General features: G+C 39.6%; 1 pseudogene; it reads right to left on the bottom strand.

The window, feature by feature from the left end:
- Positions 1 to 14,218, bottom strand: part of LOC137875106 (NLR family CARD domain-containing protein 3-like) — a 47,519-nt pseudogene extending 33,301 nt beyond the window's left edge.
- Positions 14,219 to 15,602: the final 1,384 nt, after the last annotated feature.

Here is a 15,602-nt window from a genome sequence, read left to right as displayed (position 1 = left end):
TTCAGATACCATGGCCATTATTAAACACGCCAATGTGAAACACCGCAATGAGACCAAACATGATTCTTTTGAGCAAACATACCCACTCCAATCTGAACTGAGGGCAAGATGTTAAGATGTGTAGAGATTGTTTATTATAAAGTTGACTGAGACCGTTGTGATGTGAAATGGAGTTAACAAAAGAGAAGAAAAAAGTTAACTCCAGCGACATTTTCCTTTTTTCATTTTCATTCATTTTTCTAAAATCAAGCACTTTCTTTGAAGATGGAAGCTTTTCAAAAAATTATTTTTGTGTATTTTATTTTCAAATGAAGCCCTTATTTTACTTGAAATGAGAGAAGAACATTTATGTATTTCTATATATTATTTATAATCCATCGTGTTAAATTTGAAAACTGAGAATAATTGTTAAAATATAATTGATGTGTACTTTCTTTATTTGATTTGACAGTTGTTGACTACACAGATACGTTACTACTACTAGGCTTCTTGAATATATATATATATATATATATATATATATATATATATATATATATATGGCACTACATAGCGCAAGTTAGATATTATTGTAATGTTCCGGACCTTTGCACTCGGATATTTTCTCAATCTGGACCTTTTGAAATTTTAGTTGAATACCCCTGGTATAGTATATTCAAGTACATTTTTGTGTCTCTTTGTAGTCTTTTAATGTCTCTTTGTAGTCTTTTTGTGTCTCTTTGTAGTATTTTAATGTCTCTTTGTAGACTTTTTGTGTCTTTTTGTAGTTTTCTTTGTGTCTCTTTGGAGTCTTTTAATGTCTCTATGTAGACTTTTTGTGTCTCTTTGTAGTCTTTTTGAGTGACATTTTGTAGGTAAAGGCAAGGAGGGCCCCTGACACTTTGGGCCCCTGGGCCTGTGCTCGGTAGTCCTGTTCAGTAATCCATCCAACAGCAGGAAGAAGCCAGACAAGTTGTACATTTCATGATTGTAGAGGATGACATGCAGACAATGAGGCAGCTGATGTGAAGTGGAACATATTACCAGAAAATGGATCACTTTATGGATCTATACGTAGATAAATCAAATAGAGTTATTGATGAAACATGAAGGTGCTGCACTAGCAGCAGACAGTGAACCCACCTCAGAGTCTCCAGTCTACAATGTGGACTCTCCAGAAAACCACTCAGCAGCTTCACTCCTGAATCCTTCAGGTTGTTTAAACTCAGATCCAGTTCTCTCAGATGGGAGGGGTTTGACTTCAGAGCTAAGTCCAGAGAAGAACAGCCTTCCTCTGTGATCTGACAGTCTGACAGACTGCAAACACACAAAACAACACACAGAGTTTCTTATATTGATACACAATGAGTATTTATTTTCATCATTAACATGAGTGGCTTTCATTTTTGGTTTCATCTTCTCTTGAAAACAGACATTTTGTGAAAATCCTGTCACTGTAAAGACATTTTCAAATTATTGATCAGTATTGATCCAGATTCTTCAGAGCAGATCAGAAAATAAATTATTATTATTATTACTATTAATAAAATATAGTGAAAAATACCAAATGCTGTGAAAAAAAGTCAGCATCAGAATTATTATTTTTTTTAAATTACTTAAGCAGTTATTTTCCTAAAAAATAAAAAAAGGTTTGATTCTTTAAGTGTGATTCAATTAAACTTTATTTTTTTAATGATGAACATTGAGTCTATAATGTATAGTATATATAGTATATTCATCAAGTATAGTATATAAACTATATTTATCAAGTATAGTATAGTATATTCAAGTAACTTTTTGTGTCTCTTTGTAGTCATTTTGTAGTCTTTTGGAGTATTTTTAGTCTTTGTGTCTCTTTGTAGTCTTTATGTGTCTCTTTGTTGTTTTCTTTGTGTCTATTTGTAGTTTTCTTTGTGTCTCTTTGTAGTCTTTTTGTTTCCCTTTGAGTGACATTTCGTAGGTGAAGGTCAGTGGGGCCCTGACACTTTGGGCCCCTGGGCCTGTGCCCGGTAGGTCTGTTCAGTAATCCATCCAACAGCAGGATGAAGCCAGACAAGTTGTACATTTCATGATTGTAGAGGATGACATGCAGACAACGAGGCAGCTGATGTGAAGTGGAACATATTACCAGAAAATGTATCACTTTATGGATCTATTTGTAGATAAATCAAATAGAGTTATTGATGAAACATGAAAGTGCTGCACTAGCAGCAGACAGTGAACCCACCTCAGAGTCTCCAGTCTACAATGTGGACTCTCCAGAAAACCACTCAGCATCTTCACTCCTGAATCCTTCAGGTGGTTTCTACTCAGATCCAGTTTTCTCAGATGGGAGGGGTTTGACTTCAGAGCTGAGTCCAGAGAAGAACAGCCTTCCTCTGTGATCTCACAGCCTGACAGACTGCAAACACACAAAACAAAACACAGAGTTTCTTATATCGATACACAGTGAATAATTATTTTCATCATAAACATGAGTGGCTTTCATTTTGGTTTCATCTTCTTTTGTAAACAGACATTTTGTGAAAATCCTGTCACTGTAAAGATATTTTCAAATTATTGATCAGTATTGATCCAGATTCTTCAGAGCAGATCAGAAAATAAATTATTATTATTATTAGTATTAATAAAATATATTGAAAAATACCAAATGCTGTGAAAAAAGTCAGCATCAGAATTTTTTTTTTTTAAATTACTTAAGCAGTTATTTTCCTAAAAATTAAAAAAGGTTTGGTTCTTTAAGTGTGATTCAATAAACTTTATTTTTTTAATGATGAACATTGAGTCTATAATGTATAGTACATATAGTATATTCATCAAGTATAGTATATAGACTATATTTATCAAGTATAGTATAGTATATTCAAGTAACTTTTTGTGTCTCTTTGTAGTCATTTTGTAGTCTTTTGGAGTATTTTTAGTCTTTGAGTCTCTTTGTAGTCTTTATGTGTCTCTTTGTTGTTTTCTTTGTGTCTATTTGTAGTTCTCTTTGTGTCTCTTTGTAGTCTTTTTGTGTCTCTTTGTAGTCTTTTTGTTTCCCTTTGAGTGACATTTCGTAGGTGAAGGTCAGCGGGGCCCCTGACACTTTGGGCCCCTGGGCCTGTGCCCGGTAGGCCCGTTCAGTAATCCATCCAACAGCAGGAAGAAGCCAGACAAGTTGTACATTTCATGATTGTAGAGGATGACATGCAGACAATGAGGCAGCTGATGTGAAGTGGAACATATTACCAGAAAATGTATCACTTTATGGATCTACACGTAGATAAATCAAATAGAGTTATTGATGAAACATGAAGGTGCTGCACTAGCAGCAGACGGTGAACCCACCTCAGAGTCTCCAGTCTACAATGTGGACTCTCCAGAAAACCACTCAGCAGCTTCACTCCTGAATCCTCCAGGTTGTTTCTACTCAGATCCAGTTTTCTCAGATGGGAGGGGTTTGATTTCAGAGCTGAGTCCAGAGAAGAACAGCCTTCCTCTGTGATCTGACAGCCTGATAGACTGCAAACACAAAAAACACACAAAACAACACACAGAGTTTCTTATATCGATACACAATGAATATTTATTTTCATCATAAACATGAGTGGCTATTTTTTTGTCTTCATCTTCTTTTGTAAACAGACATTTTGTGAAAATCCTGTCACTGTGAAGACATTTTCAAATTATTGATCAGTTATGATCCAGATTCGTCAGATCGGATCAGAAAATAAAATATTCATAAAATATATTGAAGAATACCAAATGCCCTGAAAAAAAGTAAACATCAGAAATGTTTTTTTTTTAAATTACTTTAGCAGTTATTTTCCTAAAAATTAAAAAAAAGCTTTTGTTCTTTAAGTGTGATTCAATTAAACTTTCTTTTTTTAATGATGAACATTGAGTCTATAAAGTATAGGATATATAGTATATTCATCAAGTATATTATATAGAGTATATTTATCAATATATTTACAAAAATTACTTTGTAGTCTTTTTGTGTCTCTTTGTAGTCCTTTTGGAGTCTTTTTGGAGTCTTCTTGTCTCTTTTTAGTCTTTGTGTCTCTTTGTAGTCTTTTAGTGTCTCTTTATCATCTTTTTGTGTGTCTTTGTGGTCTTTGAATGTCTCTTTATGGTCCTTTAATGTCTCTTTGTAGTTTTCTTTGTAGTCTTCTTTGTGTCTCTTTGTAGTCTTTTTGTGTCTTTTTGAGTGACATTTCGTAGGTAAAGGCCAGGGGGGCCCCTGACACTTTGGGCCCCTGGGCCTGTGCCCGGTAGGCCTGTTCAGTAATCCATCCAACAGCAGGATGAAGCCAGACAAGTTGTATATTTCATGATTGTAGAGGATGACATGCAGACAACAAGGCAGCTGATGTGAAGTGGCAGCAGACAGTGAACCCACCTCAGAGTCTCCAGTCTACAATGTGGACTCTCCAGAAAACCACTCAGCAGCTTCACTCCTGAATCCTTCAGGTTGTTTCAACTCAGATCCAGTTCTCTCAGATGGGAGGGGTTTGACTTCAGAGCTGAGACCAGAGAAGAAAAGCCTTCCTCTGTGATCTCACAGCCTGACAGACTGCAAACACACAAAACAACACACAGAGTATCTTATATTGATACACAATGAATAATTATTTTCATCATTCATCAGGCCTTCATTTTGGTTTCATCTTCTATTGTAAACACACATTTAGTGATAATCCTGTCACTGTAAAGACATTTAAAATCATTATTACAGTGAAATAAGTTATTCCAGTGTAGTAGATTGCTCTAACAAAATAAAACCACGACTTAAACTGTCCTGGTTCCCTGAAAGCAGGTGGGCCAAAGGATGTTCATGTTGGTTGGACGAGCCATCCAACACTGATCCCGAGCAGGATAGTGGCCAGTTCACCATTCAGTTTACACCATCTATTATATATGTATATTAGCAGAGACACTAGTAGACATTGTTATCCCACAGTAACATTTTGGTAACACCACCATGAACTTAGTAGATCTGACACTTAGACAACTTCATCATCTTTGTAGTAAATCACCTGATCCTGACCTGAGAGTTTCAAGTGTACAGTGTGGACTCGCCAGTCCAGCAGAGAGCAGTTTCACTCCTGAGTCCTGCACGTTGTTGTTACTCAGGTCCAGCTCTTTCAGACTAGAGGAGTGGGAGCTGAGGACTGAGGACAGAGCTTCACAGCTTCTCTGTAAGAGGTTACAGCCATCCAGCCTAGGGGAGGAACAGAGATTAATACAAACAAAATGTTTAATCAAAGTAAAATATCAAACATATTCAGTAATGGTAATGTATCCGTAGTGTATCTGCCTACAGAGCTTTGTTGGAGGCTTTGACCACAGGCAGCAGCCTCAGAAGAGCCTCCTCTGAAGCTGAGTATTTTTTCAGGTCAAACACGTCCAGATCTTTTTCTGATGACAGTAAGATGAAGACCAGAGCTGACCACTGAGCAGGAGACAATTTATCTGTGGAGAGACGCCCTGAACTCAGGGACTTTTGGATCTCCTCCACTAGAGAACCATCGTTCAGTTCATTCAGACAGTGGAACAGATTGATGCTTTTCTCTGGAGACACATTCTCACTGATCTTCTTCTTGATGTACTGGACTGTTTCCTGATTGGTCTGTGAGCTACTTCTTGTCTGTGTCAGCAGACCTCGTAGGAGTTTCTGATTGGTCTCCAGTGAAAGACCAACGAGGAAGTGGAGGAACAAGTCCAGGTGTCCATTTGGACTCTGTAAGGCCTTGTCCACACCACTCTGATAGAGATGTGTCAGCTTAGGTTTTGTTTTCAATACTTTAGTCCAAAGGGTTCTTGGTTGTTTTTCTGCCATCAGGTTGACACCAGAGTTGATGAAGGTCAGATGGACATGAAGAGCAGCCAGAAACTCCTGAACAGTCAGATGGACGAAGCAGAACACCTTGTCCTGGTACAGTCCACTCTCCTCCCTAAAGATCTGTGTGAACACTCCTGAGCACTTTGAGGCTGCTCTGATATCGATGCCACACTCTGTCAGGTCGGATACATAGAAGATCAGGTTGCCTTTCTGCAGCTGATCAAAAGCCAGTTTTCCCAGAGACGCAGTCATCTTCCTGCTCTCTGGACTCCAGTGTGGATCTGTCTCAGCTCCTCCATCATACTTGACCTTCTTCAGTTTGGACTGAACCACCAGGAAGTGGATGTACATCTCAGTCAGGGTCTTGGGCAGCTCTCCTCCCTCTCTGGTCTTCAACACCTTCTCCAGAACTGTAGCAGTGATCCAGCAGAAGACTGGGATGTGGCACATGATGTGGAGGCTTCGTGAGGTCTTGATGTGGGAGATGATCCTGCTGGCCTGCTTCTCATCACTGAATCTCTTCCTGAAGTACTCCTCCTTCTGTGGGTCAGTGAACCCTCTGACCTCTGTCACCATGTCAACACACTCAGTAGGGATCTGATTGACTGCTGCAGGTCGTGTGGTTATCCAGAGGCGAGCAGAGGGAAGCAGTTTCCCCTTGATGAGGTTTGTCAGCAGCACATCCACTGAGGTGGACTCTGTAACATCAGTCAGGATCTCAGTGTTGTAGAAGTCCAGAGGAAGTCGAAACTCATCCAGACCATCAAAGATGAACACACCCAGGAATTCTTCAAAGCTGTAGATTCCTGCTTCTTTGGTTTCACTGAAGAAGTGATGAACAAGTTCCACCAAGCTGAACTTTTTCTTTTTTACCACGTTCAGCTCTCTGAAAGTGAATGGAAAGATGAACTGTATGTCCTGGTTGGCTTTGCCTTCAGCCCAGTCCAGAGTGAACTTCTGTGTTAAGACTGTTTTCCCAATGCCAGCCACTCCCTTTGTCATCACTGTTCTGATTGGTTCCTCTCCTCCAGGTGAGGCTGTAAAGATGTCTTCTTGTCTGATGGTTGTTTCTGGTCTGTGTGGTTTCCTGGCTGCTGTTTCAATCTGTCTGACCTCATGTTCATCATTGACCTCTGCAGTCCCTCCCTCTGTGATGTAGAGCTCTGTGTAGATCTGATTCAGAGGAGTTTTGTTTCCTGCTTTAGCAATTCCCTCAAACACACTCTGGAACTTCTTCTTCAGGTTAGATTTGAGTTTACTTTTCCACAGTACAGCACTAGTTCCTGAAATTAAAATAAATAATAGAATGGAATTAGTGAGTGGTTGTCTTCTATTTCATTTTAACGTTTTTAAAATCATCTTACTACTCTGCAGACAGTCAGCCAGCTCCTCCTGCTTCATTCTCCTCAGGAAGTTTAGTGTGATCTTCAGAATTGCCTCCTTGCTGCTCCTCTTTTGCTCCTCCTCCTCACCGTCCAACACCTCCTCATTATCAGAGCATTCTGGGTAATCTGGACTCAGAACCTTTTGGAACTTCCATAACTCGTTCTTCACAAAAGTGACAATGTTTTCTTCAAGCAACTGAAACAGAAACATATTTAAATGTAAACCAACAGAAAATAACATCACACCTGTCCGTCATGGACTGAAAGACTATTGCTAACTGGTGTGTTGTGGTTCATTCAGAGCATTGATACATTTCTAGTTTGACAGTGTAGCTTTCAGTTTGTAGCTTTCATCTTTCATCTAGATTTGGTAACTAAAACAAAAACTCTTTCCTCATGGGAGTACTTTACTTTTTTAACTTACCACATCAAGACCTAAAAAACACAACACAAACTAGACACCTCAAGTTGCCAGACAAACTTCGCCTCAGTGTGCGGCTGGTATTGTTTTCACCTTGTATGTCATGGACATTTTTTTATTTTCCACCAAATAAAATCCGTCTGGAGCCGGAAAAGCTATTTGATATCACAGCTTATAATGTTTTATATATATAGTTATATTATACATACAAAAACTATAGTTTATTGTATTCATGAAATTATAGAACAAGAATCTTGACATTTTATTGCAATTTTACCTGTTATAACAATATCAAACTCGTATGAAGAGGAGAAAAAAACTAGCTCAGTTTGCTGAAGCAGTTGAGAAATCGTTCTTTTTTCGCTCATCTCCAGCTTGATACTGTTCAGCAAATGCTGTGCGATTGTTCTGGAAGTGTCTTTCAACATTACATTTGGTTGTTTGCAAATTTCTCACCACATATCAAGCATACAGGTAAGCCAGCATCGTTAGCAGTGAAAGCAAATAAATACGTCCACGCAGAATTAAACTCTCTATTTTCCGCCGTGACTTTTCTTTTTTTTAGATTTATCCATTGATAGTTTACCGAGGGCGGGGGTCTGCAAATCATGATTAGCCACCTGCAGGGATAGGAGCTTGACAGCGACGTAGTGTGACACACATTTTAGTTGACAAAAAAAACAATAACATTTTTCAATTTATTTTCAGTGACACAGTATCACCACAAACTGCACGATAAGAAGTGTTCCCTTTGAAAGATAGTCCACTGTGCAAAAAATAAAATTAAAATAACCGTTATTTATTTCCATGTTATTTTTTGTCAAAGCCTGAGGCCATGTCCACACTACTACGTTTCCATTTGAAAACGCATATGTTTTGCTACATTTACACTGAGCGTGTCACGCCCCTATCACGTGACTCTTTCCCTGAAGATCACAACCAACAGTATGAGCAAGGAGCAATATATTCACAAGGAGGGTAAATATGTTGCTGCTTGCCCGGTGTGCCCCCAAGACATAGTTTCTTGTTGACCTCCTACTGTCTTTTTAATTTCCCTGGACTTCGTCGCTGGCCTACCTCCCTCCAAAGATAAAATAGCAATTTTTTTCTGTTGATAGATTTTCTAAAATTGTACTTCATTTAATAGTCAATAGTCTGGCCCTCTCCAATGCAGACAGCACTGATACTGAGTGGAATTTGATTTGAGTTCTTATAGCTCTGACAATTGAAAGGAGCTTTTATGGCTCACTAGCACAAGCACAAATATAACTGCTGGTTTGAATGTTAAATGATAAAGTGGATTTATAACATGTATATCATGCCTCTCACATGGGTCAAATTTCCCATAGAGGTGCACACATTCTCCTGTCAAGTTTGTTTTTAGAGATCCCAACAAGCCTGTTTTAGGCCCTGCACACTGATGGCAGAGGTTGCCATACAAGGTGCAAACCTGCACATCAGCAGTGGTTAGACGTTCAGTGTCACATGCTCAAGGTGTACAGAAGAAATAGAGGTGGGTTTTTTAACGTACAAAACATACAATTAATATGTTCTGCTCAGAGCCACCAGACTCCATTTAAAAAAGGAAATCTTACCTCGACAATGGTAAAACACATTTCATTCAAACTCGACAGAAAATAATTAAAACTCATCAAAACCGTAGCTGCATCTACTGTTACAGGTGGACAGTTTACACAGGTCAGAGTTCAAATGTACACACCTCAAACACTGAATCCGAGTTTGCCTGAGGCTTCTGGACATGCCGACTACTGGGAACATTTAATCTCTGAAGCCTGTAGAGAAAAAGGATTTAGGCTTAATGACAACAAAGTAATTCATGTCATATTATGAGAAACCAGAAAAATAAAGACTTATATAGAGAGAGAGGCGTTCTTTTAGGCTTCTTAACATTTTGTCAGTATGGATGATTCCTCTCAGACAGAGAGCTGGGTGCAGGATATTCTGCTGTCTGCTCATCAACACTGATAGAAACACATTACTATTAAATGATGACATGTTCAGCTAAATTCTTCATATGAAATAAGAGAAAAAAATGTCTTTTGGTTTAAAAGTTTACCCTTGTTTATCGGACTGATGTCCATGTAGGACAGTACTGGACCGGTCACTCTTCGTGGACACACAGCTGGGTTCAGAGTCTGCTCTCTGCTGGTCGACACTGATAACAGAAACAGTACTGATAAGTACAAATTCCAGAAAAGTGTTTCTTTTAGTTTACGATTCAATCATTTGTGGAATTTGTCTTGGTGTTTGCTCGGGGCAGACAAAATGTGACAAACAATACAGATACAAAACACAAGCGTTTGGTACATTCAGAGACCCGCTAAAGGACACAGTTTAAGTTGAGTTCATACACTGAACTGTTGAGGAGGAGTTAAGAGCCTTGATTGCTTCAGGATGCTGTTACATTTTCACAACCATCCTAAGCATGAAGGAGTGAAAGTATCACAGATGCTTTCCATACCTTATTAAGCTCCTTTCTGTTATCGACTGATCATCTTTGAATAAAGCAGGGCGACTCATAGATCGGTCGCTCTTCATGGACCAGCTGCGTTCAGGAGAGTCTGAGTTCTGCTTCTTGAACCTGATTGAAAGAAGAATAAAGAACTTTAAAAAAGCCATTTCACGTTCTTCCCAAAGATGGAAAATGTAGGCTGCTGTAAACAACCAGCAACACACTGTGAAGACAGATAAACTTCAATCCTGTAAACCTTCCTTGAACAGACGGATTGATTTTAAGGCTACATATTGTCATTAATAATACACATGTGTGCTACTATATATGTATGTAATGTATATGCAAGTGTTCATCAGCTAGAATGATGTACAATATCTTAACTCACTGAGTCTCTGAAGGAAGTTTTCCTTTAAAAACAAGAGGAGGGTGCATGGACGCTTCACTCAGTTTAAGTTGAGTTCATACACTGAACTGATGAGGAGTTAAGAGCCCTGATTGCTTCAGGATGCTGTTACAGAAAAAAGCAGTTCTACTCTTAAAGTTACTACAAGGACCTTTGACTTTGTGTTGTTTCTGTTGGTCCCTGTGGACTAAAGTGGTAGTGTTTCTGAGCACCAGAGTCCCTTTAGAAAACCTCTCATTCTACTGCAGCAGGGTCTAACGGTCTGCCCCGTTCAGTCCTGGTTCTGGTTCTCCCGTTGCCTCCCTTCCCTCCAGCGGGTCCAGCAGTACGTCCTGGGTCTCCAGCAGCCTGGTGTCGGTGTTTGACTCCCAGAGAGGAGAAGCTCTGCTCCTGGAGGAGGAGGAGGAGGAGGAGAAGCTGTTGCTGCTGCCGAGAGCTGAGCTCTCCTCCTCCCTCCGGAGCTCCAGACTACAGGTCCAAGGCTGCAGGTGAAGCCGGATCTGGGTCTGTCAACGGTGGACCGGTCTCTGCTGGAGGCCCTGCTGGAGTCTGAGCTGAAGGAGTTTCTGGTGAACCTGCATGATGTCATCTGATTTCACCAGAATCTGACCCAGTGGCACCGATGACGAGCATTAAGAATAACTCTATAGAAACAGACCATCTTCTCTTTGATGGTCTCATTTACTGATGGAGGTCATATAGAGGATCAGGACTAAACTGAGACTGGTTCAGGACCAGTTAAGAGTTACTCACTGTAACTTTAGTACTACGCAGCCTTTTTCCTGAAGAAAAGGGACTAAAAGTGATTTGGAGTGAGAGCGGCCTCTGATCATTTTCACAAACATCCTAAGCATGCAGGAGTGAAAGTATCACAGATGCTTTCCTTACCTTATTAAGCTCCTTTCTGTTATCGACTGATCATCTTTGAATAAAGGAGGGGGACTTGTAGACCGGTCGCTCTTCATGGACCAGCTGCGTTCAGGAGAGTCTGAGTTCTGCTTCTTGAACCTGATTGAAAGAAGAATAAAGAACTTTAAAAAAGCCAGTTCACGTTCTTCCCAAAGATGGAAAATGTAGGCTGCTGTAAACAACCAGCAACAGACTGTGAAGACAGATAAACTTCAATCCTGTAAACCTTCCTTGAACAGATGGAGTGATTTTAAGGCTACACATTGTCATTAATAATACACATGTGTGCTACTATATATGTATGTAATGTATATGCAAGTGTTCATCAGCTAGAATGATGTACAATATCTTTACTTACTGAGTCTCTGAAGGAAGTTTTCCTTTAAAAGCAGAAGGAGGGTCCATGGACGCTTCACTCTTAATGGACATACAGCTGGATCCAGGTCCATGTTCAGGAGAGTCTGGTCTGTTCAACACAACACACATAGAGCTTAGAGGGTGAACAATGATGGTGGAGTGATGTGTCCTGGACAGTTAGAGATCCTCATCTCACCTCTGAGCTTTGGTCTGGCTGTCATGTTCCCCACACAGAGCGGTTTTAGAGGGAGGGACTCCCTCCTCTCTGTCCTCACAGAGACTCATAGCAGAGTCCTCACCTTCTCACAAACACAACAACATGCAGTTATTCATCACTACAGAACTCACATGACTGGAAACAAACACTGTACAAAAGCTGTCAAACACGTTCTGACACATATTTCATGAGTGAGTCAAACTCAAGTTGGTTCTAGGCGCTTTTTCTAATACATGCAAATCATTATCAAATCACTGTCTTTCAACTTAAATAAAAACTATAGACAATATTTCCACCTGAAAGCAAAAATAAATTATCAGCCAATCAGCATCAAGAACCATTTCTGCCACCCAGTGAAACAGAAAAACAACACAAAGAGATCAAAGTGATCCTGATGATCAAACATGTACAGACTCCTCTGGTAGGATTCTCACCTGCTGAACTCACTTCAGGTCAGTTTACAGACACGTTCCTCCTTCATGTGTGGAGGAAACACTGGAGAGAAGAAGCTGCTCATGTCCTCCTGTCAGTCCTGGTGTCTGTGTCCATTTGATCTGAGGACGCCGTCACACCCTCAGCACTTCAGAGTCCAAGTCTAAAATAAAACCAGGAAGACGTCAAAACCTGTCCAACAGGTGGTAGATGTCGACCTATCAGAGGAGTTTGTATTTCCTCATTCGTCTCCCTCACCGTGTAGCTGATTCATGTTGTGTTGTTGAGTGTTGGAGACGGTTATTGTAATGTGTATTATGCTTTCTCAAATCAAATCCAGTTTTCACTGAGTCCTTCCTTTACTTTATAACGCGTCCTCACAGCGAGCCAATCAGACAAATCACAGGTCAGGTGATGTAGTTCTCCTATCTGTCCACCAGATGATGCTAACTAACCATCTAAAGAGATAAGATCAGCTCAGTTCAGAAAGATTTAATGAAGCAGCAGCAACTTGGATCACATGCATGTCTCACTGATGAGACACAATGTGACGTTTACATGTATTGATTTATAAAAGTGTTACTTTGAATGTTCATCAATCACATTCTTCTATCATGATGTATAAGTGTGAACCCGTCAAATAAGCAGAAGATCACATGACGATGAAGAAGTATAGAAACATGTGAACATCTCATGTTATCACCAACAGACCATCAAACTGAAGGACTCGGATCAAACTCAGCGCTCCTGTTTGAAATACAAAGTCCAGCTAACACGAGACACTGGAGACACTCTGGATGTTGGATCTGATCCTGGAGCAGTGTCATTAAAGACTTGACATTAAGCTCTTATACACGCTCTCTACATGCATGTCAATGGATCAGCAGTATGCATCGTGTTCAGTCAATTTAAATGATGTAGCTCAAAGTCACAGAGCACAAGTTCACCTCAGGGGGCTTTACCACCGCGCTGCAGCGCTCAAAGAGTTAAAGTGTTTGATGTAGTCAAAATGGTCACATCTGATTATTTATTTTAATTATAACAAATACTGAAGAATTCAAAAAGAGACATAAAACACTGAAGTAAAAAGTATAGAAGCTTTTGCTGATTTAATTCAATAACTGGAATGAGACATAAACACACTTGATGAGTGATTAAGGAAAGTGGTGACTATGGTTTCAGAGGTAGTCCTAGGTTGTCCTGCTGTTCATCAGATAAGAAGTGACAGCAGCTGATGTGAAATGGGATAGTGACTCTGATAAAAACACTGTTAGGCCTGGACGGTCTGTAGATCATTAAAACCAGATACACCCGAGGGTCCCCCATTTGGACGCAGAGTACATCAAAACTTAGAGAGTTTTGTGTTAAAAGTAACTGGCAGAGAACCCACGAAGAACGAATATAGTGATGTTATAGTTCTGCAGAAACCTCAGCGTCCTGGGAACAACATGAACTAGGTCACTTCTACATGAGACAAACACATCTCCCATCAGCCAAGCAAACAAATAACAAAATATCATAAATCATACTCGATATGACTGGGACAGACCGGAGAAAAAGGCTGCTACACTCCGTTAGCAACGTGCTACCTACGAACATGCAGCATGAAAAAGCACGAGCGCCTGACGGAGATTACGGACATAGTTTCCATTTCTCTCCCCGGTAAACCATCGCAGAGATATTCAGCTTCGAACACAAAAAGTCACACAGCTTTGATCGAATATTGTACTTACTTTTGGTCGAATCTCAGCGAAAAAATGGAATATCTCCGTACTTCCAACGCATGTTTGTCCAGCTGCTGGTGCTCCGTGTGAATCCGTTCGATTCGTGTCTCTCCGACACTCCTCGGATTCTTGGGAGGGTTGGAAGCTCAGCAAATCAGATTTCAGAGCTGGACCTTTTTGAGCTTTATTGGCTAATAGTGCTGTCAATCATCTAGCTTTCAATTCCAGGCAATTCTATTGGCTCCTACGGTTCGAAGGATGTCTCAATGGTGAAAATCGGAGAAGGGGGGGCTGAGATACAGCCCTGAACAGAGAGTCGAAGCAGGATTTGACCTTAAACTAAATAACTAAAAAGGGCATAGAAAGAGCTTAAAACACTCAAAAAAGGTCCAATCTTCGGTCTATTGATTCAATGAACATCATGAGTGATACATAGAAGTGATATAGAGTGTTTTTGAATTTTAAAAATACTTTTTTATTCAAATATTGGAGTATTTGATCAGTTTTCTAATTTGAAATGCTCTATATTTCATAAATGTTTCACTGTATCTATGTATAGCTGTGTATATAGAGCCTATATCAGTTGTTCTAAGAGCCCAGCATATTAAAAGTCTTGGATACCCATACTTTCCAAAAAACAATACCCTAAAAGTGCTGTTTTTCAAGATCGAGCTTTTGAGTTTTCCAAGTTCTGCTGTGTTCCATCCTTATCTTATGTGAACCAGTAACATGTATTCTGATAGTTCCATGATTTTTCTCATCTCAAAAATATATTAAAAAAAAATATTTATTTTTTTATTTTTTTATTTTTTTTTATACAATTAATTAGGTATTTCTTATCTTTATTCGAGCTGAGGCCTGCAAATAGGCCTCGTTTTTAAAAGGTTTTAAAATGATCATTGGATCTTTAGAGTTCACTATAAAACCAAGATGTTCAAATGAAGTAAAACTGAGATAAAAACGACTCATTATTTAGAGATGTGATATTTAAAAGGCCCAGATTAACAGATTTATAGTCAGGAGCAGGAGGCAGCAGAGGTTCCAGAGGGACTGTGATTAAATAGTTGTGGTTAGCAGCAGAGGGGTTAGACATAGAGCGTGCTGCAGAGGGTCTGTGATAGGAGGTGATGGTTCTAGGAATGAGTTTCTCTCAGGAGAGGATGAAGGAGATTGCTTGATTGCGTAATGCACATGTGAGGATTAATTACAGGCCTGTGGATGTTTTCTGAAGTATAACAGGAGATTCATAAGACGGCTAACATGCTGTGACTTATTTACAGTCTATTATATACATTTTACAGGGTATTATAGCATTTTCCCTGTTACTACACCATCAGACACACAGGTCATCTCGGACGGGTTTTGTCCTCTGGGACAGTTGAGACATGAACTGAGCAAACAGGACTCCACTCGTGAAACCAAGTGTGTGTGTCAGGTTTGTTAAGATGGTTGCGTTGTGAACATTCAGTTAAAAA

This window comes from Cebidichthys violaceus, unplaced genomic scaffold, assembly GCF_023349555.1.
Source record: "Cebidichthys violaceus isolate CVI_PGR_0920_01 unplaced genomic scaffold, fCebVio1.0.p SCAF_2, whole genome shotgun sequence".
In the NCBI taxonomy this organism is placed as follows: domain Eukaryota; kingdom Metazoa; phylum Chordata; class Actinopteri; order Perciformes; family Stichaeidae; genus Cebidichthys; species Cebidichthys violaceus.
Note: the sequence above shows the minus strand (reverse complement) of the source record. Positions and strands in the feature narration are given on the sequence as shown.